Source organism: Ischnura elegans, chromosome 2, assembly GCF_921293095.1.
Source record: "Ischnura elegans chromosome 2, ioIscEleg1.1, whole genome shotgun sequence".
Classification (NCBI taxonomy): domain Eukaryota; kingdom Metazoa; phylum Arthropoda; class Insecta; order Odonata; family Coenagrionidae; genus Ischnura; species Ischnura elegans.
In genome coordinates this window covers 111444528-111471504 of record NC_060247.1, presented here as the reverse complement: position 1 = coordinate 111471504, position 26977 = coordinate 111444528, and the positions used below count along the sequence as shown (strand labels likewise).

At 39.4% G+C, this 26977-nt stretch overlaps 1 protein-coding gene across 1 annotated transcript in view; it reads right to left on the bottom strand.

The window, feature by feature from the left end:
- The window catches only part of LOC124154413, a 716264-nt gene that overhangs the window by 257851 nt on the left and 431436 nt on the right, over positions 1-26977 (bottom strand). The window lies entirely within an intron of this gene.

Sequence of the window (26977 nt, the reverse complement as noted above, 5' to 3'; positions counted from 1 at the left end):
GAGAAAGTTACGTTGAAGTCAAAGGAACAGCCACCTAATTACTATTTTATGATTGGCGAAAGAACTTACTTATTTTTATCTGGTAAACTCTTTTACACAGCGGGATTCAGGAAAAGTATTTTATGCGGTAACATTCACTTCTACTTAGACAGTTAAAGGACCGAAAATGAAAACAATTATTAATTACTTTAATTAAAATAACAAACAGTAATAATTTAAAAACAATCTGACGTTAAAACGCCATAGCTCCCAAAAAGCCATCTCCGAAACTGTACCTCTGAGGGTCAGAAAGATTTATCACATGATTCAGTCTTATGATGATGGATGGCTCGAGCCAAAAATTTTCCTTGCAATTGAAGAGCGTACATAATGCAAACGATCTCTGAACTAGTGCGCGAAAAATTATCGAAAGGATTAAGCTTTAATGGATACAACGGTTCAAATCAACTGGGGAAACTCCATAAAAAATATGACTCGGCGTTGCGTCATTGATTTCGCACGCACCGGGCGGTGTCAGAGGCAAGGGAAGAGCGGAGGGGGAGGGGGGAAGGCACTATCCGGGTGACCGGGCCACGGAGGGGGTGGGGGATGGCGTGATTGACCGCTGCGCACGTATTTCCCCAGGGAGGTCACGTCCTCGACCCTTTCGATTGAATCCTACGCACGGTCGTTAACTGCGACGGAGGTCTTCGCTCCATACGCTGGTGTAGGTATATGGCGTCACGGCGTGGGAGTTATAAACTCTTCTTCCCCCAGGTCTTTGTTCCTTTTTGAATGAATCCACGAGCACATCAGCTTTTTCTCAGTAGTTTTCCGCAAATTTACCACGCCCCTTTTCTTGTGTGGGTGTTTTCCTGTAGTGAGTTTATTTTCCGACAAGGATGCGTCAATCAAAATCCTTTTGCTTTTCCCAGATGTGCACATGTCCTTCTACACATTATGTGTATTAATAATTCGCGCTATTTCAGTATAGTCATCATTTCCATGTCAAATAATATCTGTATCGACATATTCCTCGATACAATTTTTTAAATAATACTTGAAAGGTTTTGAAAATATTAAAAAATTTCACGCAATATTATAATGGGGAACGAACATATATCTAAATATTTGGCATTAGTTTAATTAAGAGGGATTAGATGGAAAATGACTTCACAATCTCGACCTAATAAAGAAGCATTATTATCATATTACTATTAATATATAACTTTAACTACGCCTTTCAGAGGCTGCATTTACCGGATAACTTTGAGGACCAAATATGGAAAACGCAAAGTTTTTATTCCTTCCATTTACACGATAACGGATTTACACCAAATCACGCCTGCTACTATAACTTATCACTAATAACTAATTCCATTTATGTACGCATTCCGTCGATGAAGGCAAAATCCAAAATTGAGTTTAAATATCCAACTGTTCACCTCTATTACCTTGAAACTAATTAATTGAAAAATAAATTCATAAAATTGTACGTATTATAAGTACCGAAATTTCTATTTTTTATATCGCAGGATGTTAGCCACGAAAGAAAAACCGTTTTGGGAAGACTATCGATATGCTGGAGTTATTTAATTCGTCTGAATCGTGCGTTCAAGGTGGAACCTCCTCAAGGTTGACACAACAGTAATATTTGAATGCCAATATGTAAAATAACGCCCAAACAATACAATGGGTCAACGTCATAGGGATGGAAATTCAAGAAGAAATTAGTAATAATTGATTCCGGGTAAGTGGAAGTCAAGATATTAATTTATTTTATATTTCTGTACTGTTTAAAACATTATTACAACAGCCACTGCTTCGTAAAGTCAGAAAAATGATTTAAAAAACAAGTTTTTATTGACAAATTTCATCGATTTTTAAAAGATCCATCGTACTCATATTTTAAATGTTAAGTATTCCTTAGCAGTAAATCTGTACACATACATGATTCATAGGGAAACATAGCATGTCCCATGCTACTGTACGTAGTGATGAGCCAAGCTGGTTTTTCAGTAATGTCGATCACCGTTCACCATTCGCTTGAGTGAGTCAATCTAAAATGATCAATTGTTAATGACGACGGATTTTAATAATGACCGATGTAAATTTCGACCGATGTGAATCGTGACAAATTGAAGAGTAAGATTGGTCGTGACCGATGAAGTGCAAAATTATGTGGGTTCTATGATCAACTAAAAAGCAAAAAATAACTGTTACTATATTCTTTGATCAACTAATAGTTTTAATTGCATTTTTTGGAAAGCTTATTCGTTGAAAAACAGCAAGTGACCCTATGCTTCGCATTCCATAGCGTCCCTAAAAAGTGGTGTCACAGGCTCAGACAGACACAATTCCGGTCATCAAAAGATCGCAAAGGTTATTTCGATCCTGAATGACGGTAGCTCATGACCAAGAAATCCCTAGAGTACATTTCAAACATCTTTGCGACTGAGAGGCAGGCCAAAGTTTTTCGATGGTGAGGGCGGAGGCCACGTGACTTTCTGAAAACCAACCGAAATGCGATACGCTGAGTCTAGCCTCCTCCTCCTCGAAATTCAGTCACTTTCGGATCTCCATGGTGTACGCTTCGTGAGCAAGTTAGCTGTGTTGCCAAATGGGCAGCGGGTTTTTGAGACAGTCTTTGGTTTCCTTGCACTGCAGAGAAAACATGGCAACGCTCGTCTCTCTCCCCAACCCACATCCCTAAAGTCGTAGTAGGTCCCACCTCCTGCCACGAAGCCGCTCCAAACATTCCGCACGACTGAGCCAGTCGCGAAGACGATTGAAAGAATAATAACTGTATGTTAAAATTTACAAATAATTATTATACTTAAACGATTTCAATTTCTCCTGGTGAATACAATTGATGAATTCTTATCGGGTTCTCAGCCAGGTTAATTCTGTCGTATACTTAGTCTCTCGAAACGTCGGCTTATAAGAAAGAACTGGCTGAGAACCCGAGAAAAATTAATCAATTATTATACTTGAATATATAAAAAAAAATTAGTTGATGCAAAAATATTTTTGCTCATATTCTGCAATATAACGAAATGAATACGAGAGCAACGTTTCACGCAAACCAGTAAATTAATTATAGTAGATTCCGGTTAATTGGGACATATCGGGACTTGTGCACTTTGCTCCAATTAAGCGGCTGCCTCAATTAAGCGGCTGCCCCAATTAGGCGAACTATCCTGTATATCGGCATAAACAAACGTTGAAGTGATAGAAAGAAGATTAAAGAATGTTTATAATGCAACATAGGTTTATTAAACTATTAATTTTATTAATAAATCAGCGAGTTTAGTTAATTTATTGTCATTTTTAAGAATAATAACAATTTAGTTAAAAATATTTTTCACAGCCTCGGGCCACGCTAAATGACTGTCTTTTACCAAGTCCAATTAAAGAAAAGTTCTATCCTCTTGCGGATAATATAACAACAAGAGCTTTCAAAATAGGGCAAGAATAAGAACATTTGTGAAAAATAAGAGTAAAACAAAGGAGGAAAATAAAAAAAATAGTATTCTGAAAAGAAAAATTTTTAATTTCGTCGCGATTATAGAGTCTATGTCGCTGACTTACGGCCCAATAAAGCGGCATGCTGTCCCAATTAAGCGGAGAATACTCTGGGATATTCCTCTATTGAGTTCTGTTCTTCTAGATCTGCCCCAATTAAGCGGCTGCCCCAAGTAACCGGTGGACCCATTAAACGGAATCTACTGTATCTAGGAAACCATCCATCCCACCTTAACATCTCACTTGGACCGTGTATCTTTCCTCATCGAAGATGAAGAGACGAGCGAAGGGAAGAACTCTCGGAACCGCGAATGAAATAATAAAACCCGGGAGGGCTCGCCTCAAAGAGGCGATAAAAAGAAACAGAGGACGCTCGCGGCGCGTAACTGCAAAGGGCGCTGCCTCCAACACGCGAAGCACATTACACTCCGCCAGAATGAGGAGCGGAGCGAAGTAAAGGTGCAGACACGAAAAGTCCACACAACATTTTATAACACACGCTCTGCAGCTATATATAAACGGCGAGGAACCGAAATATATCAGTAACGCGTCGTCAGACGTGGTCAGAATATATTGCTCAAATGAAATGTAACCATGAGTTGTATTAGCTTAGTAACCATCAATAAACATTCCAAAAAGGTATATAAAAATTCTTACCTCTTCTTATTTGTCCCTCTTTTTGATTATTTTATTGATTTTTTATTATTATTATTGTTATTATTACCGTCTTTTTCATTCAATTTACTTCAGCTTTCACTGAGCTTTTTCAGTGTAAAGAGCACGGGTTCTCACCTGGGTAACTCTTTACTGTTCTACTGCGTTGAGAAATTTTCTCGTGATAGAGCACGTTGGAATTTGCCGAAAGTACTCACTGGTATGTAAACCAGAGGAAAAAAATCAATATATAGTAATGACAATAATATATAATTAATCATCATCACTGGTCAACAATCCTAAGATTGGTTTGACGCAGCTCTCCACTTAATTATCCTATCAGATAATCTTTTCAAGCCTAAGTATTTCTTCTCTTTCATATCCTTCTTTACCTGGTCCATATATTTCAGTCGAGGTGTTCCTTTTCCGTTCTTGCCATCTACTAATTAATTATTGTTAAATACTAATCTCTATAAAGAAGATATCTAAAATATTTGAAACCGCATAAGACAAATTAATCAAGCATCGGCTCCAGGACTATTCCACGGAGCTCAGCTATACCTCATCCGAAATAAGGTCTCCGTAGCTCAGTCTAGGAACCCATTTCTTTGCCTAGGGAGTTTATGACTGCGTCCGAAAGCATAAAAAGGAAGAAAAAAGAATTCTTTTAGAAAGGCGAGGCACTGAAACACTGGCAATAAAATCTAAAAGGAGCGTGGGCAGCAGTTTCATATTAAAGGAGTGAAGACCAAGCCAGTCTGACCTGGGTATTTCTTACCGTTCTTCCATGGAACTAACCCCCTTCCCTGGAGTAAAAATGGCATCACGTGCGAACGGTGCCGAAACAGAAGTGGTGGGCCAATGCATTGACTGCAGCAGCGCCATAAGCACGAACGAGCTATATGTTCCAGCTGCGAAGATGCTTCGGTTACATGTGGAAGCAATATCGTCGGCTATATCGTCATCCAGTCACAGACAAGAGTCTACTAAGTGAAGAATGGGAGTTCATCGATGCAGTTTTTCGTAGGTATTATCCTACACTACTCTCGCAGAAAATTTATGGGGAGGAATAAATTCTTAAGGCAAACGGGAGGTTTTGCATGGCCTCCACGCTATTTACGAGAAAACGAATAAATGCACGACGGCGAAAGAAGTTATAACTAATCAGGCATAATGTACGTAATAAATGTAAATGTCATTATTCAATAATTTATCAGCCGCGTACGGCGCATAAATAAGATTGCTTTGACTAGCCTTATAGTAGTTGCCTAACCCTAGTAGCCTAATCTAACCCAGGTATACACCAAAGGCTTAAACAATGAAACGATACATAGTTGAAGTAATCGCCATCGAAACAACTTCCATTAGCTCTGCAAGGAAAATTAAAACATCAAAATCATTAACGATGTCGTTGGAGTGAGAGTAAAATATAACCAAGGACTTTCAAGTTGAGTGAAACCTCTTCAGGCGCCACTTTTTTGAAAAAAATCGTATTTAATTATAAAAAACTTTATACATTCCACGGATTTTTATTCAACACGGTTCACAAAGTTATGGACCATAAGTTCGGGAACCGTGGACATGACGCTCAGCCCATAAACTAGGTTTGATGCTAAAGAAAAAATCTGTTGAATATACAAAATATTACTTGATATATTTAACTTTCAAGTAGTTAGTACTTTTACTTTTCGTTCTAAAGTCACCCCTGGGAGTCATGACCTCGTTCAGTTGCTGACAAGGGAAATACGGAACAAAACAGAATTTTGATGTTCAGCACGCAAATGGTAGTCACAGCCGTCTTATCAGCAAAACTAACGCATCATAAACCATCACTATCGAAATCTACACCAAAGATTGTTTTGCCCAGGTTCAGAAATATCCAAGACAGCTGTTTCGATATTCCGATACCATAGTTTTTCCGTAGGTCCCACCATGAAAAAGTAAGAAATAAAATTTGCGTTTCCTACTCCGATATCTAACTTGATCGAGGAAGAAGGAGTGTGAAGTTTCATTCGGATTGCTTCGCCTTTGGTGGCCCTAGGGGCTGGAGAAAAGTTGGATGGAGGAAGAATCGAAATCGCTCAGAGGAAACCTCGTAGCTCTGTCTCCTCTCCTTACCTCCGAATTGCATTAGCAAAGGAGGCTTTCATGAATAGGAAGGAGCTGATAAAGAGGATATTTATGTAAGAATTTCAAGAAAATGCTAGTGAAGCATATGCTCTGTAGTGTAGCACTTTGCGGTGCTGAAACGTGGACATTCAGAAAGGAGGACGAGAAGAGACTAGAATCGATAGACTGAGACGAAGTATTAGACGTGGTGGGCAAAGAGAAAAACATTTTAGACAAGACAAGGAGGACATAGAGGGCTTGGTTAGAGCGACTACTAAGCGGGGAGGGGATACTAAAAGCTGAACTACAGGGAAAAGTGCTCGGTAAACAAGGAAGAGAAATGATACGATTTATATAAAAAATGAAAGGGAGTAGGCCTTACTGTGAATTGAAGAGGGAAATCCTGAAATGTAAGGGAAAAATGACGGAATAATTCGCAAAAACTTCACGCAATACTACTTAAACGGTAGAAAACTTTATACTACACAGATAAAATGACTAAATAAATGTAACGTTTTCTAGTCCGACATCTAACATAATGGAGGAAGAAGGCGTCGAACTTCTGTTCGCATTGCTTCACATTGGTGACCCTTGGGGCTGGAGAAAAGTTTGAAAAAGAATCGGAATTGCTCGGTGGAGATTCCGTAGCTCTGTCTACCCTCCGAAGCGTCCATTCCATATCCGAGAAAGAAATCCTCTCACAGGCGGGAGTGCTCACGTCTCAAGCGTTATACACTGACATTATGGCGGAGCGCGGGGGAGTGAGGTGGGGGTTTCCATCCGAAGACGCAACAATGGAAAAGACACGTCATGCACCCACCCAGCGGAATGTTTCCTGCCGAGATGTCTCCATTCGAGAAGTGAAGAAAAAGCGAGCATCACACGCACGTGACAAGACAGAATCCATCATCATTTCTCGCCGAGTAAATCACCAGGCGCATATAATCTCAGCGTAATGTACCTACACATCTAGGTGAGCAGATAAAATCGATGGAATTGAAGGGAACGCATCATTCCCTCTCAACCGGTCGTGTTTTGTCTCATCTCGTAACATTATACACGATTGGAACTTACGCTATCATCCTGATATTTCAATGTCAAAAGAGTAAGCCCTGATGATTATTTGATTTATTATTTTCATTTTTCAGTATGGCAAAAAAATTTCTACCGCTTAAGGTAGTTTTTCTTTTAGTGTTTAAGAAATATGATTTAATGCTTTCCCGGCGATTGATGTGGGTAAACTGTTCTCGGAATTCCCACCGGGTTAATTTTTCCATGATGGCCAACGTTTCAAGCTTGAACTCGGAGCTCATTCTCAGGGCTAAAATACAAAAAATAAGTAATAATATACATAGGAGTTTACCCACAAGTATTTAAGAATTTTCCGGCAGTCTCCCATTCCATCCTAGGACCTTTTCACTTTATCTATAAATACTATCATCTCCCTTCATTCTTCCCTCTAGTACAATTTGTAGCATCCTCTTCCCGCTCTATTCAATCCTTCTGTCTCCTCATCTTATCTAAAATGTATCCTACCAACAAGTAAGAGTATTTACGCCTTTTGTACACAGTTGTATGAATCTAGAATATCAAAATGATGCATAGGTGAGAAAAGTGAGCTAAAATATTAATTTTTTCGAACAAATTCCAATTTTTCACTAAGTAATAAGTTATGAATTTGAGATTAAGGCACACGTTGAACTAAGTCAACACAAAATACCCTGAACACAACAAGATGGCAGCTTTCCTTTAGAACAAAAAAGACCCAGCGGAAGTGATGCGTCTTCTTAAATAAGCCCTCGTGGGTTTAACAAGAGGGACTCCAGCTTCCGTAGCAGCTGCCCACGCGTGGCATTTTTTTAATAGGAGTTTTGGCCAGAAGCCTTGTATCACCTCAACACCCACCGTTTGGCCTGAATTCTCTTTTTTTTCCACTCGTGACTCAACATCATCCCTCTCAGTTGGACATCAACAGCCCTGCCCCACACATACATTCTCCCTCGCAGATGCGAACGGCACGCCGCGGAATTTAATGCTATTTCCATTCCCTCATCCATGAATGGGGGTGAATAAACACTGTTATATCACGAATGAGTTTAAAAATATTTTATACCACTCGAACAGCACGTAACGAGCCGCCACCACGAATTTTGTACAGGGGGTCGGCTCCGTAGTAGAAATTAACAGGGCACTTCGCATTTCCCAAATAGGTAAGATAGGTTTTTTCATGCATTCTAGCCTTAAGATTTAAATTGGTTGACATAGGAGTTTATGCGGGAGTGAACGAAAAAAAGGTATTAAATGTTAAATATTGAGTATAAATAGTGCTCGTATTCAAATAGTACAAATAAGTAAGTAGAAAAATATTTGAGAGCAAAAAAAGGAGAACTAAGGTATTTTTTATTTGTTGGATTCCTAGGTATTTATAAAATAATTGCACAAACACAGGAATCACAAATAGGATCTTAATTCCTTCCAGGGTGTCATGAGGGAGTTGGGATGACCATAGTTTAACGAACACTTTAATTATGAAAAACAATGATAACAATTATATTGCTAAAGTGGCATTCGTAATGCTACGGTAAATCATCGTATACCATGAAAGTCCCTCGTATTAGTATAGTTAATTTCATTTTCCCCTCCACTAGATGAATATATAAGGAAAATATCATGAGGTGGAAAAGGATCAAGTTACAGCCTCCAGATATTAAAAGTAGAAAAGCGAAGGACAATCCAACAAACAAAAGATGAATACAAAGGATCAGCAGGTAATCGTTCGGGGAATTAAAAATTGACAGCTGAGATGTTTCGACAATTCTCACGAAGACAAACCACTGCGGAATTAAAAGACAATAATCAAAGGAAGAATTTGGGGATTCATGAGAATTTTCGTCAATATTCACACAAAAAGAATGAAAACATCGCTCTTATCTCAAACATGACGCGAAGTGTATGAGGAGTTATCCCTGTTGTTTATCCGCCAAATTCACTCCCAAGAGTGGGCGCGCAGCATCAAATATAAATTAGTGTTTGCACATCCCCTCACAGATCAGGACTCCCAAATCCATCCATCCAAATATTCTGTAAAGTGAAAATAGAATTTTAATCATAGAAAACTTTCGATTTACGTATTTCTCTGATGTGTAGAAGACCCGAAGATATTTGCTAGTTCGATGGACGGGTAGACCATTCGCGTACGGTCAATCTCCAACCCCTTTTCCCTTTCAACATCCACTTTCTCTGCCTTCATCTCGCTGAGAGGATACGGTATGTTCCCTCTTGATAAAAGACAAGAGAGATGGAGGAAAAGAAGGCATTGAAGAGGTGGGGATGGATCGGAAAAAGCAGCGAGCAGCGTTTGAGTAGAGAGCCAATTTGGCACACTGCCGGGACTATTTGACACGGCAGTATCCCTTTTGAGAGAAAGTTCCAAAGAGTGACTCGAAAACCTTCTTTCCCTCCAGGGTGGTCCATTCTCGTCTGACACGGTCACCGATCACGAAAGGCCAACAGGGAGCAAACTATCGACAAATTACAGGATAGACAAGGAAAAGAAAATGTATAGCCTTCACTCTTCTGAAAATTTCCAACTCTTCTAAGCGGAAAGTACCTAGTGGCCTAGCTACATCTTCTTCTTCCTTCCGAGATTAGCCTACTAAGCCTGTTCCGGCTCCACATCACCATCTTTTCCTTGGTCTTCCTATAATTCTCTTGCCAAATGGTTGATATTCCATTGGTTGTTTTGGAATTCTTTCATTTGGCATTCGAAGTAAATGTTCCTTCCATCTATGTTTGTAGTCTTGTAGTTTGTCAGTGACTGCCTGGACACCCAGTTCATCTCTTATTTGAGTGTTTCTTATTTTATCCAATCTTGTGCAGCCTTTTACTAAAAAATAAAAGGCCTCGCTACATAATATTATAAATTATCTATCATCATATTAATTTTTTTACTGATGACTGTATTCCTTCATTTCCGTATCTATAACCTTGTAAAGAGAGCCCTGGTCCAGAGGAAGAGGGGGCCGGATGGTGGCCTCTTCTGGGACAGGTAAAAGAAATAAATAAAATAAAACCAAATCAAGTATAGTATTTGGATGACGCGACCGTCTTCTGAGGTCATTCCTACCATGAGGGAAAGAGAGGACGAACGAAAAGGGGAGAGAAACCCGGCGTGGGCATTAGCCTGTTCTTAACGAAAGGCGCCAAGTGGACCGCGGCTTAACGTCCTATCCGACGGACGGAATGCTGTTCTTGAAGCACCCTCCAACCTTCACTCATGCAAGGATAAGACAGGCGCTGAAAAATATCTACTTCTGCCGGGATCTGAAATCGGGCTACCGGAGTGTGAAACACTCTTAACAACTACGCAAGCCGATTCTCTATGACCATACCTAACATTAATTTTTAAAACCTTAGCTTAACTGTGTGTACATGACCGTTATTACGCAACGTTGTAGACATGGTTAAGTCGCGAAGTTGGCCGATATTATCGTTTTTGTTTTTCGCTTGTTTAAAGCCACATCACGTCTCCAAAACATCCATTTCATCGTCCCAATAATCATTTAATTATAAATAAGATTGAATTTACTTTCGATTGATTCTGGGCATGTAATAATAACCATGCTCAATATTAACATGGAACTCGTCGATGGTCAGTTTCTTAGGTACAGTTTTTACGGTGGCTCTATCACGCGATAAACAAATGCTAACTCGCTACCTGAAAAACGCACGAAAGGCATACCCCGCTTTTCCACAGAAAACTCAGGGAAAAAATAGATAAAGCCATCTGCCATACCCATATTTGTGAACCTCAAACTCAGACGTAAAATACTTTGGGACCAAAAAAAGGCTCGATTAATTTCCACATATTTAGGTAAAAACGATTATACATCGGAGTGATATGATAAAAAATATACTTCCCAAAGTAAAATTTCAGTTCTACTCACGATTACATATTGTAAACACGATAAAGAAATGTATGAACACATTGATTTCATTTGATTAGCTTAAAGGCCCGTGGAGTGATGAAAAGATTAAATCCTGATATTTCACTCACTGTAAGATAATATAAACGAATGAATTATATACATCAGAGATTCGTCATCAATTACGAATGGAGGCTCGCCTGGAGTGAACGGCGGGTAAAGGTGGGGTATATAAGCTTCCTAACTGGTTTATAAATCTTTACTTTTAGGAGTTACTCTTCATAATGCCTGCCAACCAACAATGATTTCAACTTTCAACACTATGCAAAAGAAATACATAGCTAATTCACTGGAATACTTTCCGGGCGAACTGTCGACAAAATATCAGTATAGGCAACCCATATATGAGACAACAATACCTCCCCTCGAAGCAAAAAACCTGCGTAACTGGCTTCCGATGCTCGAACCCGAAAGCACAGAGGAAGCAATGAATGCCTTCACTAGACCGAAACGTTCTCCCGACCTAAAGCAGGAGTGGAACGTATGCTAATGTCCGCTTTATTTCAGAACGAGGGAATACAAGTCGGGAAATAGCGAATGCCGGGATGGTTTAAATGTCCAGAAACGAGAATAAAAACGAAATTTTTCTCCTGACCTAACTTTCGTGACTTAGACCTAAAACAAACACCTAAGAAAAGCTTTAAAAGCGTTCCGCCTTGCCACGGAGGCATGGTATATGCATGGAGAATGTATGGACGAAGTCAGTTTAAACGAGCTTACGTTCGGGTGTTCTTTTCTTGGAGACAGTTAGTTCGAGATCATTTCCAGAGCTAACGTCGCACCTTTTAGGCTACGCTGAGACTTCAAACGTAAATCAGTTTAAGACTGACCAGATGGAATACGTGCCCAATGAGGTACACATTACGTTCAAGCAAACTATAAAGAGTGCGCACATGGATTCAAAAGCCAGACAGTTATGGGTACTAGGTTAAACAGGAACACAGACCCCTGCACCCGCAGTGTACATTAACCTTTGTATTTTCTCGAATTCAGAGGACTTTAATCACGAAAATATGCCAACAGAGCCAAAGGGTAAAATGGAGACGCAGGCTATATGAAGTATAGCTGGCGATATAAGTCAGGAAATACCCAGGAGAGAGGTGATAAATGGACTCAGAGGATCAATATTTACCGCATAGTAGTACATTTGTTAGTGTTAAAATGATACACTGATCATAAATGAAAGAGATTTTGCAGGTTCCCCTCGAAAACTTTATTCAATACAACAGACCTCGCGTTTAGATGCATTAAAATTATATTCAAGTGTGATGTGAAAGAGATATCGAAAATAATGAGAGCATTAAAAGGTTTCTTGTAGTATGGCGAATAAAGTTTGCAAGTGGAACTTACAAGCTCTCTTTCATTTATGAAGGAACGGTTCCCCCTCATCACCCACGAAACATTTAGTTTTATAAACCGATCGAATTAACTATATTATAAAAGGTGAAGCAGGTTTACACGGGGTATTCTTTAAGAGCTACCCGGCCTGATGAAGTGCTGGACGTAGCAGGTGAGATGAGGCAGCTTCCAAGTGAGATATAGAAGGTATGGGTGGAGCGAATACTGACAAGGGAGGGGGTGTACAAAACAGTGTTTGGGAGAGAATATTGTGCAAAGGAGGGAAAGGGAATAAGAGTATAGGATTTTGAATATAATGAAAGAAAGTAGGCCTTATTGTGAGTTGAAGAAGTAAATCCATAAAGCGAAGGGAGACTTCCAGAATAATTCTTAAAACATCCATGCAAATCTACCTTAATCAGTATAATACTTTAATAATAATAATAATAATTACCAGACCTACAGCCCTCCGATACAAATTCCCTTCCCTCGTTTCGAGCATAGAGCAAAATGTGGCGAGAATAGTGGTGCTTGTTTAGGACAAACTACGCCAACTATCATCAAATACTGGAAATCGCCCAAGGATTAATGCCCAATGATCTACGGAGTATGTTTCAGTGAAACTTCCTACCATCACTCTTAAATACATCATACTTTAAATTTTACTTTGTGAGGTAAACAGAAGGCCATCCTTCCACACTTCATTGGAGGAATTTGTGAATCTGTGAGCCAGGTATATGTTCGTAGGGCAAAATAATGCGAGCTCCACGATTACATTCTGCAATCATCCCAGCGAAAAATAAAATTCAAGTTCTATAAGAGCCATTTACATAAGCGATTGCATATATAAGATCGATACAATGAAAGTTAATGAAGTTTTGAGAGTTATTGAAGCAGGATAAGGCTAAAAATAAGATTCTCCCGATCGGCAGGTTATTAGGCAACCTTACAATACTGACCTGCAACGTGGGTTGTATACATTCTTTCGAATTTATTTTTTTTAAAGATCGTGATTGCGCACTCATTAAAAGAATTAAAAGAAATCCCAGAGTATTTCAACGGAGAAGATGGATATTTGCTGGTCAGGAAGTGACGACGACTCCACAACCCCTCCACCATGAGGCGCGTAAAACTGACTTGAGCGAGGATTTTGACGGCAAGAAAAACACAAATCCTAATAACAAGTTTTTAAAGTAAGCAAACCGATTCCACGCGCTGATAAACTTTGAGAATCTAGCATAATTTTTCCTCCTCCTAATCTTCCTTTTCTCTTATCATCCGAAACATTTCTTCTTACAGGAAAACAAAAGACGTCCTCCAAAGCGAGACGAACAGATTCCCTCGCATCATCCAACGTAAACCACTCCGAAAGGAAAACCTCACTGCGTCTGACCTCAAAACATGGGTTGCGTGACTGACTTTCGCTCCATACTCGCGGCACATGACTATAAACATTTTTCACGACAAGGTCGTCATAAATACTGAGTTATTTCTGACCTCAATAACCACAGATAGCGAGTAAGTTATTGACCCTAAGTTCACTTTCAGCGATGAGTACAGCAGAAGATCGAGAACGTTATGTAAGGTAACCATATCAATTTACAGCTCATACGTTAATTGAGTATAGGTGAGAGGCCGAATTGACACCTCATCCTTAGGTTTGAAAATGGAATATAAGGTATGGTATTTGGAGAAGGCAACCAACATCGAAGGAAAATTGCACACTAAGTATGGGAGGGTTACAGAAGGAAGGGTGGAGAGAAACCCGGCGTCGGCATTAGCCTCCTCTAAATGAAAGGCGCCAAAGGGAGCACAGCTTAGCGTCCCATCCGACGGACGGAGTGCTACACTTAAAGTCTTCACACAAGACTCAAGCAGAGATCGGGCAGTACCAGAATATTCTCAGCCTCGGCCGGGATGTCAACCCTAGCCAATAAGGTGTAAATCCGACGCTCTGGCCACAAAACCAACCTGATACCCGAATTGGAATGTAACAATTCATACAGCGAAAAATAGGTACCATTCCAGCTTATAAATAAAACAACTGGGCCAACACTAAGTAATTGAGCAGTAAATAAACGTTTACTGTAGTTTCTTAACTTGCATAATGCCATGCTGACGGGGCAGAAATCGTCATGGTATTAGTTTTTGTGAATTAAAAGGAAGGTTTTGGCATCACCAACGGCACCAATAATCAAGTGTCTACATTAGCGGATGGTACCGAGTTACAGATGAGAACGAGCTTAAGTAATTGCCGCTCGAAAGAAACGAAACGCCGTCTCAAAACACAGAGAACCAAGGGTGGGTATGCGCATTCTCATCAAGAATTCAAGGCTGTCGTCGGGTCGGAGTCACACTCACCATCAGCGGTGCTAGTTGCATTACCCCTTAAGAGAGGGATCGTCTTTTGTTTCAAAGAGCACCCAGTGCCGAGCATACCCCCCTTTGGGAGGAGGATGTTGAAAGAGACCGTGTTTCAGACGCGCGGAGATGAAGGCCAGGGACGAGAGGCATCCTTGAAGCAAAGGGCTCGTTGGGAATGGAGGGAGGGCGGGAGAGAGGAGTAGTCAATGGGAGGGCAATTGCATCCGCACTCGCTATTAGAGGAGTCGGGGAAGAGCTGGTCCCGGGGAGCAGGGAGCTATGTGCACAGTGTGTGATACATCGATCGACGGGGTAAGACCTCAGGCGACGAGAATCTGCGACGCAAATTTTTAGGCAACTCGAGAAAAATTCCATTACGGACAAAAATGCAATTTCTAATCTCTCATAACAACTGCTCATGGTAAAAGATTTATTTGCGGCGAACACTATTGATCAAATATTCTCGGGTTATCACCGGGTGAGGCTGTTTGACGCCAAAGTTTCGATGAGAAACTCCCTCATCGTCATAGGGGCTAAGACTAACTTCTGACAGGGCTAAGACTGACTCAGTCTCAGCTTCGATGACGATGAGGGAGTTTTTCGTCGAAACTTTGGCCTACACATCCTTAGCCGGTGGCGAACCCGAGAAGATTTTATCACAAATAGTAATTTTTATCACACTCTCAAGGAGTACAAAAGTCAATATAATAAGGCATTCCAGAAATAAATCCAGGTTTTCAAGTTCTGAGTTCAAAAAATAATTCTAAATTTAATTGAAATTTTTACAAGACCCAGTGAGACGTAAACGAGAATTTTAATATGGTATTCACAAGCTAGAAAATAAACAATCATGAATAATGCAATCAGCATGCATTCCCGGGGAGCTGGGAATTATGTCCACACACTGTGATATATTGCGGAGAAACATCCAATTTTCTATCTCGCATAACAACTATTTATTTTTATTACACTCAAATGGAGTCCTGAAAGACAAAATAATAAAGTAATCCAGCAAAAGTTCATTAAAAAAAGGTCCAAAAAGTGTTCCAAATTTAACTATCGAAATACATGACCCAGCGAAATTTGAACGGTATTTTTAACGATGGTATCAACAAGACAAATCCTTAACAATACTTTATAATGCCATCATCACCTAAATGCATAATCATCCAAGCAAAACATAGATGAAAAAAGTCAAATAAAAACGTTATAAGTGGCAAACAAAATAAGTCCCGGACAGCAGGTAGCTATGTGCACACTGTGTGATAATTCGATCGACCGGGTAAGACCTCAGGGGACGAGAATCTACGACGCAAATTTGAGGTAACTCGAGCAAAATTCAATTGCGGACGAATAAATCCAATTTCTTATCTCCCATAACAGCTATTTATTTTGGATCTGAGGTTTCCATGACGTTTCTCTTCTATGGTAACGGCTTTCGGGCGTTCATCCAAGTAGTGTTGTATAAAGGCGACGACAGTTTCTCCAGCCATCCTGCTGGCGTCCTCAGGTCAGAATTAGCGATGCAAACGACAACTTTAATGATTTTCAGCGATGGTATTCACGAGCTAAATGCTTAACAATTATTTATAACGTCATCACCTATACATATAATTATCCAAACAAAACATAGTTCAAAAATGTGAAATGAAAACGTTATAAGTGGCAAACAAACTAATTCCCGAGTTCGAAAATATGTAAATACAGTGCTGAGAGGGGCAAGCCACGAGTAGCTTTAACTTTTCAATTTAATGTAGGAATAGCAAAAAGAGTGAAAAAGAAATAATTCCAGATAGCGAGATGAAATGAAAAGAAGGATCGCATAGTGAAAATTGGAGCAAATAAGCTTGACTCGACCGTAAAATCGACCTAAACACTTACTCAAATTTTGGTAAACTATATAAAATGTAATTGAAGATAAAATACTACACCATTTAAAAAAACGAAACCTTTGAATTAAAACAAAACATATGTAGCATCTAAACTGGATACCCACGCTTACGGCGATTAACTTCATACTAAATTAAATCAAAATATGTTCTTTCGGAGGCGATTTCGTGGAATTCGCTTAGCATACTGAGCAAATAATAATAGATTAGTTTTTCCACACATATTTATTAGATAATTTCGATGTAACCCAGGTTTTGAGGCTTTCCTAACGACGAAGATTCGCTTCGTAAACAAGGCCGAAGTGAAGCTTTGCAATAAATACCTATATGTGAAAAGAACTAAGTATTTATCATTATTTACATGTAATCAAAATCATTGAAGATATGGTAATACAATTGATTACCATCGAGGAGTACTATCATTGCAAAATTTACAGTCCCCTGAGCAACAGGAAGTGGGCGAAAATTCAGCGGTAAAATTTCGTCTGGAAAGATAGACAAGGATGGGGAGTTGAAAAAAATCCAATTTTAAAACAGGATCAAATATTTCACATCAGCAGTGCGTATAATCACACAAATATGAGAGTGTGCCTTAGAGAGAGAGAGAAAAAGGGAAGGTGGGTTAAAATCCATTACAACGGAGTAGTGTGGACTATGGGAATGGAATAACTGGGGCGCCGAAATCTCCACACCATCCATTAGAGTATGTGAGCACTCCAGTGCGATAGGACAAATACCGGCCTGACCTCGCACATGAGTTCTATTTCGCCAGCCGGCGTCGAACCGAAAGGATTTTTTGGGGGCAAAGGATAAAAAAAGTCCAATTTCCAGACGCTGAGCACAAATTGAAGATTCAAACGCAGAGAGATAACAAATGGGTAAGCAGAGAGAGAACAAATGGGTAAGTAAACAATGGAACAGAAGTATCACAGATGATAAAAACAAATAATTTACAGCTCGGTAGAAGACAAATATAAACAGTAATTTTATATCTTATTCGTATTGGTAAGCTTCATGTACTAGATCCAAAACTGTGAGCAGTGGCGTAGCCCAATTATGATTATCGATTTATAATCATAACTTGATCAACTTACTTGTTCATTCCTGAAGCCGGTTTGAAATAAACCCACTGACGGAAGGAGGCTAGTGCAAAACGGAAATTCCATATGGACGCCTACTGTATGAAATTTACACGCAGGTATCAATACAAGTACACAGGAAATGGCACTGCAAAAGATTATTTAAACTTTAATTTATCCGAAAACATGCTTGCCCACATGATTCATCCTTTCTATCGAGGTCATTCGTAGAAATTGAACAACATTAGATTCTGACCACGTTACCACCCATTACAGTTATAGGGCTACGGGTCATTCTGAAGAAACACGTCGATGTATCACCAAAATATCTTCACAATAACAAGCATGACGTTTTCTGGGCGGATAAACCGCTTTAATTTGTTGGGAACCAGTACACGTTCTTCTAAAATGTTCAACCCTATTGTAGCACCAATTTAAATCAAGCTAAGTTGTTGTGAATTATGCCCCAATTGTGTTTTACTTCCATTATCATCTACTCTATCATCCGAGGCGTAGGTACTTCTGCTGTTCTTACCTTCCACCTATCTCCCAAATATTGTATTCATCAGACAATCGTGTCGCACGATGAACGAGAAAAACATTAAACTAGAAAATTAAAACAATGTGGATGAACGAGGAAACTGATCAACAATCTCCATTAAATTCAGCTCTCCTCTCCCATAAGTATTAAAAGAAAATAGAGATGGCACATTTCCACAGGTTTATTTAAAGTACGACGCGTTTCAACCGTTAGGTCATTATCAAGTACAATGAGGATTAGTTGGTCACGGAGCTGTATTTATACAGAACGGATGGGTGGCAGGTGGAAGGGGGAGTTTAGGAGAGGTATGCGTCATTGGTTGGTGCGCTTTGGGAAAGGTATGGCAAGGAGTGGGGAATGTCCAAAAATATTTGTTCGTTCATAAGATAAATTCCTCCTTCTTGCACAATTTCCAGTTTTTCCAAAGTGTCCAGTCTTCGGCCTTTTTTCTCCACGTGGACGATCTCCGGGTCAAAATCGCATGGATGTTTATCTTCGAGGAGATTATTTTTAATACTTACTATTTTCTTTTAATACTTACAGGATGTCATTCCACTACGTTTCGCCTGCTTCTGTTACTCTCATCTCCCACTCCAATCACACAGTCGAAAATGAAAAGGAGACTTCGTTGATTTCCACAGATTTATTTCGTCCGTACGACATGTTTTGAACCATAGAGGTCATTATCAATTATTTGATAATGACCTCTTGTTCAAGGTACTTGATAATGAGCTCTATGGTTCGAAACATGTCGTACGGACGAAATAAATCTGTGGAAATCAACGAAGTCTCCTTTTCATTTTCGTGCATTAATTTCCACAGAGTTGAGCCTAATAAAATTGAACGAATCACACAGTCTGCGGGCCGTGGCACCTCGCACCCTCCGCTCCTAGGCTCGGCGGCAGATCGCCACCAATTTAAGTTCTGCGGATCGCTCGTGCGAAATTCGGAGCGGCCGGTCGGGCGGCCCGCCGATCGATAGCTTGCCACGTGCATGCATTTATTATTTTCGGAGCAGAGTTGCGTGGGCACTTTGCATGCCAGTCATGTGCAAATTATTAACACGCGGTGAATAATAACACGCGTCAGGAAGCAAGCCAGAGAAGAAGTTGAGGAAAAGTCCATAAAAGCTATATAAACATATAGGAGTCAATGTGAGTTTCGATGTCCTATTTAGGGGATGCCCAGTGACTGGGTGACTTTATAAAACCTATTTCTAATTTGCTACAGAAACAGAATTAAGAGGATGCCAACATTAACCACCGCAGTATGAGAATGACAACATTAAAGCTCGTACTGAAAGGATTTGGCTACCCTACCATGGAAGTGAGAACGAGTGATTAAGATTTTTTCACGACGAACTCAAAATTAGGGAAAACAGATTTGAGAACGAAGATAAAAAAAATAAACCAATCTCATGGACGATTTACGATAAATGCAGCATTCATCACATAACAAAACCAGGACTTTCGTCAGACAATGAAGTTTATTGGAAATAGATGATTAGATATATAGATGATTTAGTAACTATGCCACATAGATGATTTCCTAACTATTCCACAGTTAGAACTAGAGGTTCGATACGCACTGAGTTTTTGGATTCCCTGAGTAGCAAGATAAGTGTATGAAGCGCAGTGGTCTCACTACTATTGTCCCAAATTCATGGTATATGTCAAGGTAGAGCTAACCGCTGGCACAATCTAATAGTTACTTCGGCATCACCTAAAGCAAATTACTTAGCGGAGTAACTTATGTCGAGTAAATTAACTAATTCCATACCAATCACTCTTGAAATAATCTACTTTCCTTCTGTTGGTACTTTCTTGCTCCTTACTAAATTCTTTTCGTAATCTAAATAGCTACAATCCCGTCAGAGTTTTTCCACTTCCAAGACACATTAGTTTTTTCCGCAGTTTAGAGAAATACACTACTGAGATAAATTCAGTTGTTTATAATACTATGTATTTCAAACACAATAACTTCACTCTTTCCCTTGCCAATTCGAAGATCGAACTTATTAATTTCTTCGCTATCTTTGGATGTCGACCTCAATCTCTCCAAAACACTATGACATCGGTGACAATCCGTTTTCTTCTTAAGTACTTATTTATTTTAATTGATACGCGAAGATGAGCAAATGTTACAGCTACAAAAAAGTCTAAGAGAGAATAGGATAAAAATAAAATGAAGCTGTAAACGGATCTGAAAAACACTCAAGAGGAAACGAACGCCGACCCGGGCAGAATTATCTCAGTCAATAATAAACCTATCGTTAAGGAGATACAAAGCGGGTAAATTGATGTAATACATGCATGAAACATTTAAGAGGACTCCGAAGCGTGATTGTTTGAGCAGGTATACACCAATATCCCACAAATCGATTTCCACCAGACGGAATGTTAAGTGGTGATAAATCTTCCCAAATGAATGTTTCCCTCCTCCTTAGGTTGACGTTTTCTGACACTGGTGAAGTATGATGAGTCAGACACGAAAGAATGTGGGTTGGACGTTCCCTCAATGGGCAAGTTCTCAAGAGGTGTGCCACGCTCGCTTAGGAAGGTTGAGAGAGTGGATGTCGACAGAATGGCAAAACAGGCGCGGAATGGAAATTTTAGAGAGGTTAGATCGAGAAAGGCATGGAGGAATGTCGTGGAAGTGAATATTCGGTGTCATATGAGTCAGTGGGATGGGAAAAGGCTACGAGTATGGAAATGCAAAATATCAAAATGGTGGTCGTATCGAAGGAATATAATCAATGTAGATTTTTACATCAATCGATCCCCAAAAGATCCCTTCATTCGATGGTAACACACTAAATTCATGCTTAATAATGGAGCAAACAACACATTACGTGAAAAAGACTGCAAACATAACATCGGTAACAGTCCAGAAAATCCATGAACTTAATATAATACAAAGGCAAGCCGCGCGATTTGTAAAAAATTCTCCGGGCCGACAGAAAACGTTACCCAGACGTTAAACGAATTGGACTGAGAGCCGTAATAAACTCGGAGGCTACGCGCTACGCTTTGATTGCTTGAAAAATTGAGAACAGATATTTTTAACAGCGACTTGGAGAACATCATATTGGAACACCACTATATTTACAGTCCCGACAGACACGATTATTAAAAGAGAGATACTTTGCCGATCGGATGGATAGGTATAAGAATTCGTTTTCCCCCAAACAATAAAGGACTCGAAAAAAAAGAAGGCGGAACTTCGTCAAACCATTTCCTTTTTATTTGGTAACGCCTGGAATCCTAACACCCCCCGAGACACGGTTATTAAGGTTGCAAGCGAGGTCGTATATAGGTATATGTAGGAGGGCTGTTTTTTACGTAAGGGCCACATCGCGGACTTGTGACGTCAACATCTAGTTCGGTAAAACCCATCCCGAAGGTCGATCTGAGAAATTCGCTTGGTGGTGTAACTGGCTAACACACCTGACGGAGAATCGGAAGATCCGAGTTCGAATCCCAGCTTAGTCAAATATTTTTTCATGGCGGACTTCATCCGTTGGTGCATTTAACTTTGCACCCGCGCGCGTGACTGCGTACAAAGTCACTTGTTCCTGCAGTGCTATGAAATTCATCGTCGCCGACCACAAAATAAGAGTTTTTTTAGGTGATGGTCCAATGTCACCCAGCAATACAGTAGCCACCCCTCAGAAATACCAGAGACAAAAAAACGGGATTCAATTGAGGCTTACTCCCGCAGAGGGTAAATCTAGGCTGTGATTATTTTATTATAAAAACATTATAAAAATGATAAAATATATATGGACTTACCGCGTTGCATATTTAAATGTAAAGGAAAGCCGTAGGTTAGCAGAAGTGTTGAGATTGAAGGGATGTGCCCATATGGACAAACAGCATTTGGTTTAAACATGGTTAAAAAGCTGTTTAAATACAATTCTATTTTATAAAAAAATACGATACGCATAATAAGTAACGAGCAAAAAATGAAAACGTAGAACCAAATACCCATAGTATACTTAAAAATTGTTTCAGCTGCTGTTCCAAAATGACGAGAATTCTCGCCATCCGTTTTCAACGTGTAAGCATGATTGCTTTTTAACATAAATATCATGCATTCTTGTAATGGGCTCAATTTCTCACATATTACGAGAAAACTGTAGAATAATCTATCATACCCCTCCTCCCTAGCCGTTTTATGATTACGCCATGGCGCCTCAATGCATTTAAGAACATTTAATTCATATGTCGACGTTTAATTACTCGGCTAATAGTGCATGACTCATGCTTAAGAAGACAATTCATTTTTAAATTACGTTTAAACTGAAGTCGCCGGCCTCGGTGGCGGTGGGGTAAGTCCTCGCCTGCCAAACCGTAGGTCGTGGGTTCGAATCCCGCCTGGGTTGGTATCCCTACCCAGGGCATGGATGTTTGTGTTGTAATTTGTTAATATTGGAAACCCTCGTTGTAAAAGGCCGTTGTGTGCTGTTTACGAGGGATGTGATAAATAATAAATAAATAAGTCAATGACATCGTGACCCAGATAAGCCTTTCAGCGCACTATCCCACCGAAAATCTGGAAGCAAGGCAAGCTAATGGAGCCAAAAGGCACGAAATACTGCGACAACTGCATCCGGAGGCGGCTGCCAGTCCATGAAAAAAAAGAAAAACAAAACTGGCACACTGACGCAACGACTGAACAGTAGGTACGTGTATTTTTTTTCGGAGCGAAATAGGCCCCAGTCATCCGAGTCCGCGCTCTGAAGCAATACATGTCATACCCTCGGAATGGATGTGTTCTCTCGATTGAGCGCGTCGCGACGTCACCGAGGAAAACCGATCTCTAGGGGGAACGCACTTTTTGCGCACTTGCCCCACTATGTTCGAACGAAACTTGTACTCATACGACAGGGCCCATCTGCAGACATTCCGAATGGAAGGTACATTCTTGGCCGAGGATAGAAAAGGGATTAAATCGGGATAAGTGCGGGATGCTCTCATGAGCTGCAGTAGGGAAATGGACATCTTTGGCCACTTAAGACAATTCCGGTCTCCATCAGCCGATAAATTCCAATTCTAGCTGAACATTTTGCAGACTAAAATAATAGCGGCTTGAATATAGTTCATTATTATTGGAACTAGATCGCTCGAAAAGCATGCCAAAAGAAAATGTCCAAATTTTTGTTTTAGGTCATTTTAACACCGAAACAAACGAAGTAATGACATCGTTAACACGACACATAAATGCATATAGTTTAATGATTGTTATTAATAGCTTATTGTAAGATCCAGGTGATTAAATTTGTACGGTTTAAGTAATTACATGGCTCAAAATAATTTCGCGAATGTTTTTAGTTGGCGAACGTTTGAAATAAGGATTCTTCCTAACAAGGTTATCATAAAAGAATGGTGAGGTTTCTAACGTAGTTTTAATGAAAACAGAATTACTTAAAGTTTGTTTTTTTAATAATATTTCGTCTCAAAAAGTTATTTTTACTTAACTAATGCATTTTAATATATGCGCCGTTAGTCGCTCGACAAAAGAGTAACTCGGAATCGACATTGGCCTACTCCTAACGAAAGGCGCCCAGTAGACCATGGCTGAACGTCCCATCCGACATACGGAGTGGTGCATTTGACGTTCCCCGCTCAAGGCACTCAAGCAGGGATCGGGCAGCCTCTGCAAAATCTCTGCCACCCTATCCCTACTCTCTTCCTATGAATCACTGAAACCTATCATTATCTTATGATAGCCCTGTGTTTATAGCTTTTCATTATGTCTTTTTCAGAAGTATTTCATTTCACTCATTTATTAACCTTTCGTTCAGAAATAATAGGGTGGTTTCATATTATTTTTTTATTGGCTAAATCGAAAGATTATTACTCCTGGAGTATGTATTTCACGCTTTTAGATTTTTAAATGTAGATATCTATTTTTCGCGATTAAATGAAAAGTGAAAAATTTCAAGCGCGCAAAAACGCGTCGCGTAAGTAGGAATGATGGGAAAAAGTCCGTGCGACGCATTTCTGGTTCCCCCTCCCGCCTTGTGAGGTGACCTTGATCGAGGCTCTGAGCGCTGATAGGACGCAGGATGCTAGCGGGTAGCTGAGTACCTTGCTGGCTGGTAGCTCTTGGCTTAAATAAGGATTATTAATGCCTTATCAAACGAAGAAAACTTTCCGACCTTAGCCAGTTTTAAGAGGTGATTATTAAGACATGTTTCCCTGAGCTTTGTGCCTCATGCATGCATTGATAACCTCAGACGATGTATAACTCCTATCCTCTCGTGTAGAAACTAGGTCCCTGTGTCGTCACGTGGAGTGGCATCGCATGGGTGCCAATCTGGCCTTTTTCCAATGAGGATAAAATTTGACCCTTGCCATTCGTCTAAACCGGTATTTCAAAAACCAAATAATTTGTGTATTATGAATACACTAATGGTGGGTAACGAATCGCAATCGATGCCTTTCGTTTTCTTTGATGAAGGAAACTACCCTATTCTTCCTTCAAATTTATCTCTTGATATTAACAATTTTAAATGGTTTTAAGTGACACGACCATTGCAAAATGAAAATCACTTTCAACTTTTATTATGAGCTGTGCAGCTCCCGACGAACGGTGCAGCACGCGACTATTTTTAATGCTTCCGAGAACTGTGGGGATAAATAAAACCTTTACGAAAATACAATTATGGCACCGTAGCCGATTACCTTTTTGTCTACATTTGACAGACTTGCTGTTACCATAATATTTACAGTTGGTATCTCTTGTAGTGGGTAGAATTTAAGGCGGATGGAAATTAATGTTTAACTTCAATGTTAAACGAACATGTATTCTCTTTGATGAAAATTCACATACTGAAACTCATATATATAAAAATCAACAAAGTCAACAATGCACATGGCAACAACTATAACTTAATATGTGAAATTGCACATATGTTAATACTCGCTTTGCTCGCTGGGGGGGCTCTGCCCCCCCTAGGCCCCCCCGAAAAAGGCCTGCGGCCTGTTATGCTCACTGTGGGAGGTCTTACACTTTTTGTTTGCTACTTGTTACTTAAGGATCGTTTACTTTTAAGCTGGCTAGCTTAGGTATAAGCAATATTTCCACTTTCACGTAAAACGAGCGCATGGTACGTAGCCTACAATATGAATGTAAATATTTATAAAGAGAAACGTTTTTCTGAGGGGCTAAAAAAGTAAAATAAATTTCTACGAGTATCTCTAACTTATTCAATTCAAATACAAAAAACGTTGAGACCACGTTCCACTGTAACACCTAATGCATACGTAATATCATAATATAACGACTTTACGTATTACAATGAAAAACACGTTTATTAATTATTTTCCACAAAACTCAACCAAATTCTTATATCATATACGAATAAGATGTAACAGCTGTTCCCCGCTTCGTAAGCGAATTACGTAGGGACTGAATATCAATATCTAGAAACAAATGCGCCTTAGCATGAATTGGGGCTAGTATGACGAATTTTATCGAAATATTATTGATCGTGATCGCGAATGATTTCACTTCAGAAATACCTCTATTTAAAGTTTTAATGAATCGGGATACACAAATATCTCAGCTTTAATATCCAACGCAATGCGCAATAAATCTGGTGAGTAACGGATCACAGCCTTTGGTGTACAAGACATTGTGAATGTCAAGATTTCGATAATTTTCACAATTGAATAATTTAGTCACTCTAGGAAACGTGATTTTTTTAAGACAAATAATTGAATAAGAAATACCTTTATTTGCACTTATCTTCCATATTGTATAATTCACTGCCTATTCACTCCTGCAGCTCACGGATAACATTGTACATTAAAAAGGAAATTAACGGAAAAAAGAACGTAAACAAAAATAAAAAGTTATCACCATCACAAAACACGATAATAAAATCATTTTTACCAACCTATATTATGTAAAACTTGTTTAAAAGTCTTTCTACTACAATCGTGTATCGCCAACAAGATACGAACTATAGTCAACAGCACGAATCATATTTCTAATATGGCATTTAGAGCACTTGTTAACTTTGAAATTAATAACCGCCACACTCTCGATGTAATATACCAAAACAACTAATTTCTTACCTTACATTTCTCCGCTTTTGATTTGAATGCGCTTTGATTTAAACAGATGTTTGTTCTTGCGGAAAGAAGACGCAAAGAAATAGACACTTCAATTATTACTTTCTTAATTTCCTTCATTATATTTTTCAGTTTTTCGTTTTAATTCCTTTATCTTCTTTCCCAATTTAGCTCCTCTTGTTTGCATAAACAAATACGTTGCTATGATTGTTCGTTTGTATGACTGCCGCGCCGCCATTGGAATTTGGTGGCCATTTTTTGAACTAATCCCCATACTCAATTTTATATGAATAGACAGATAAATAATTGGAAATTTAGAGTTTTCATAATTTTTCCTGGGCTTTCAGACAATTTTAGAGGGGGTCTTCATTAGACTTTTTGCCGTATCTCGTCTCGTTCACCCCAAACATTTGTATAGGTGAGTGAATGA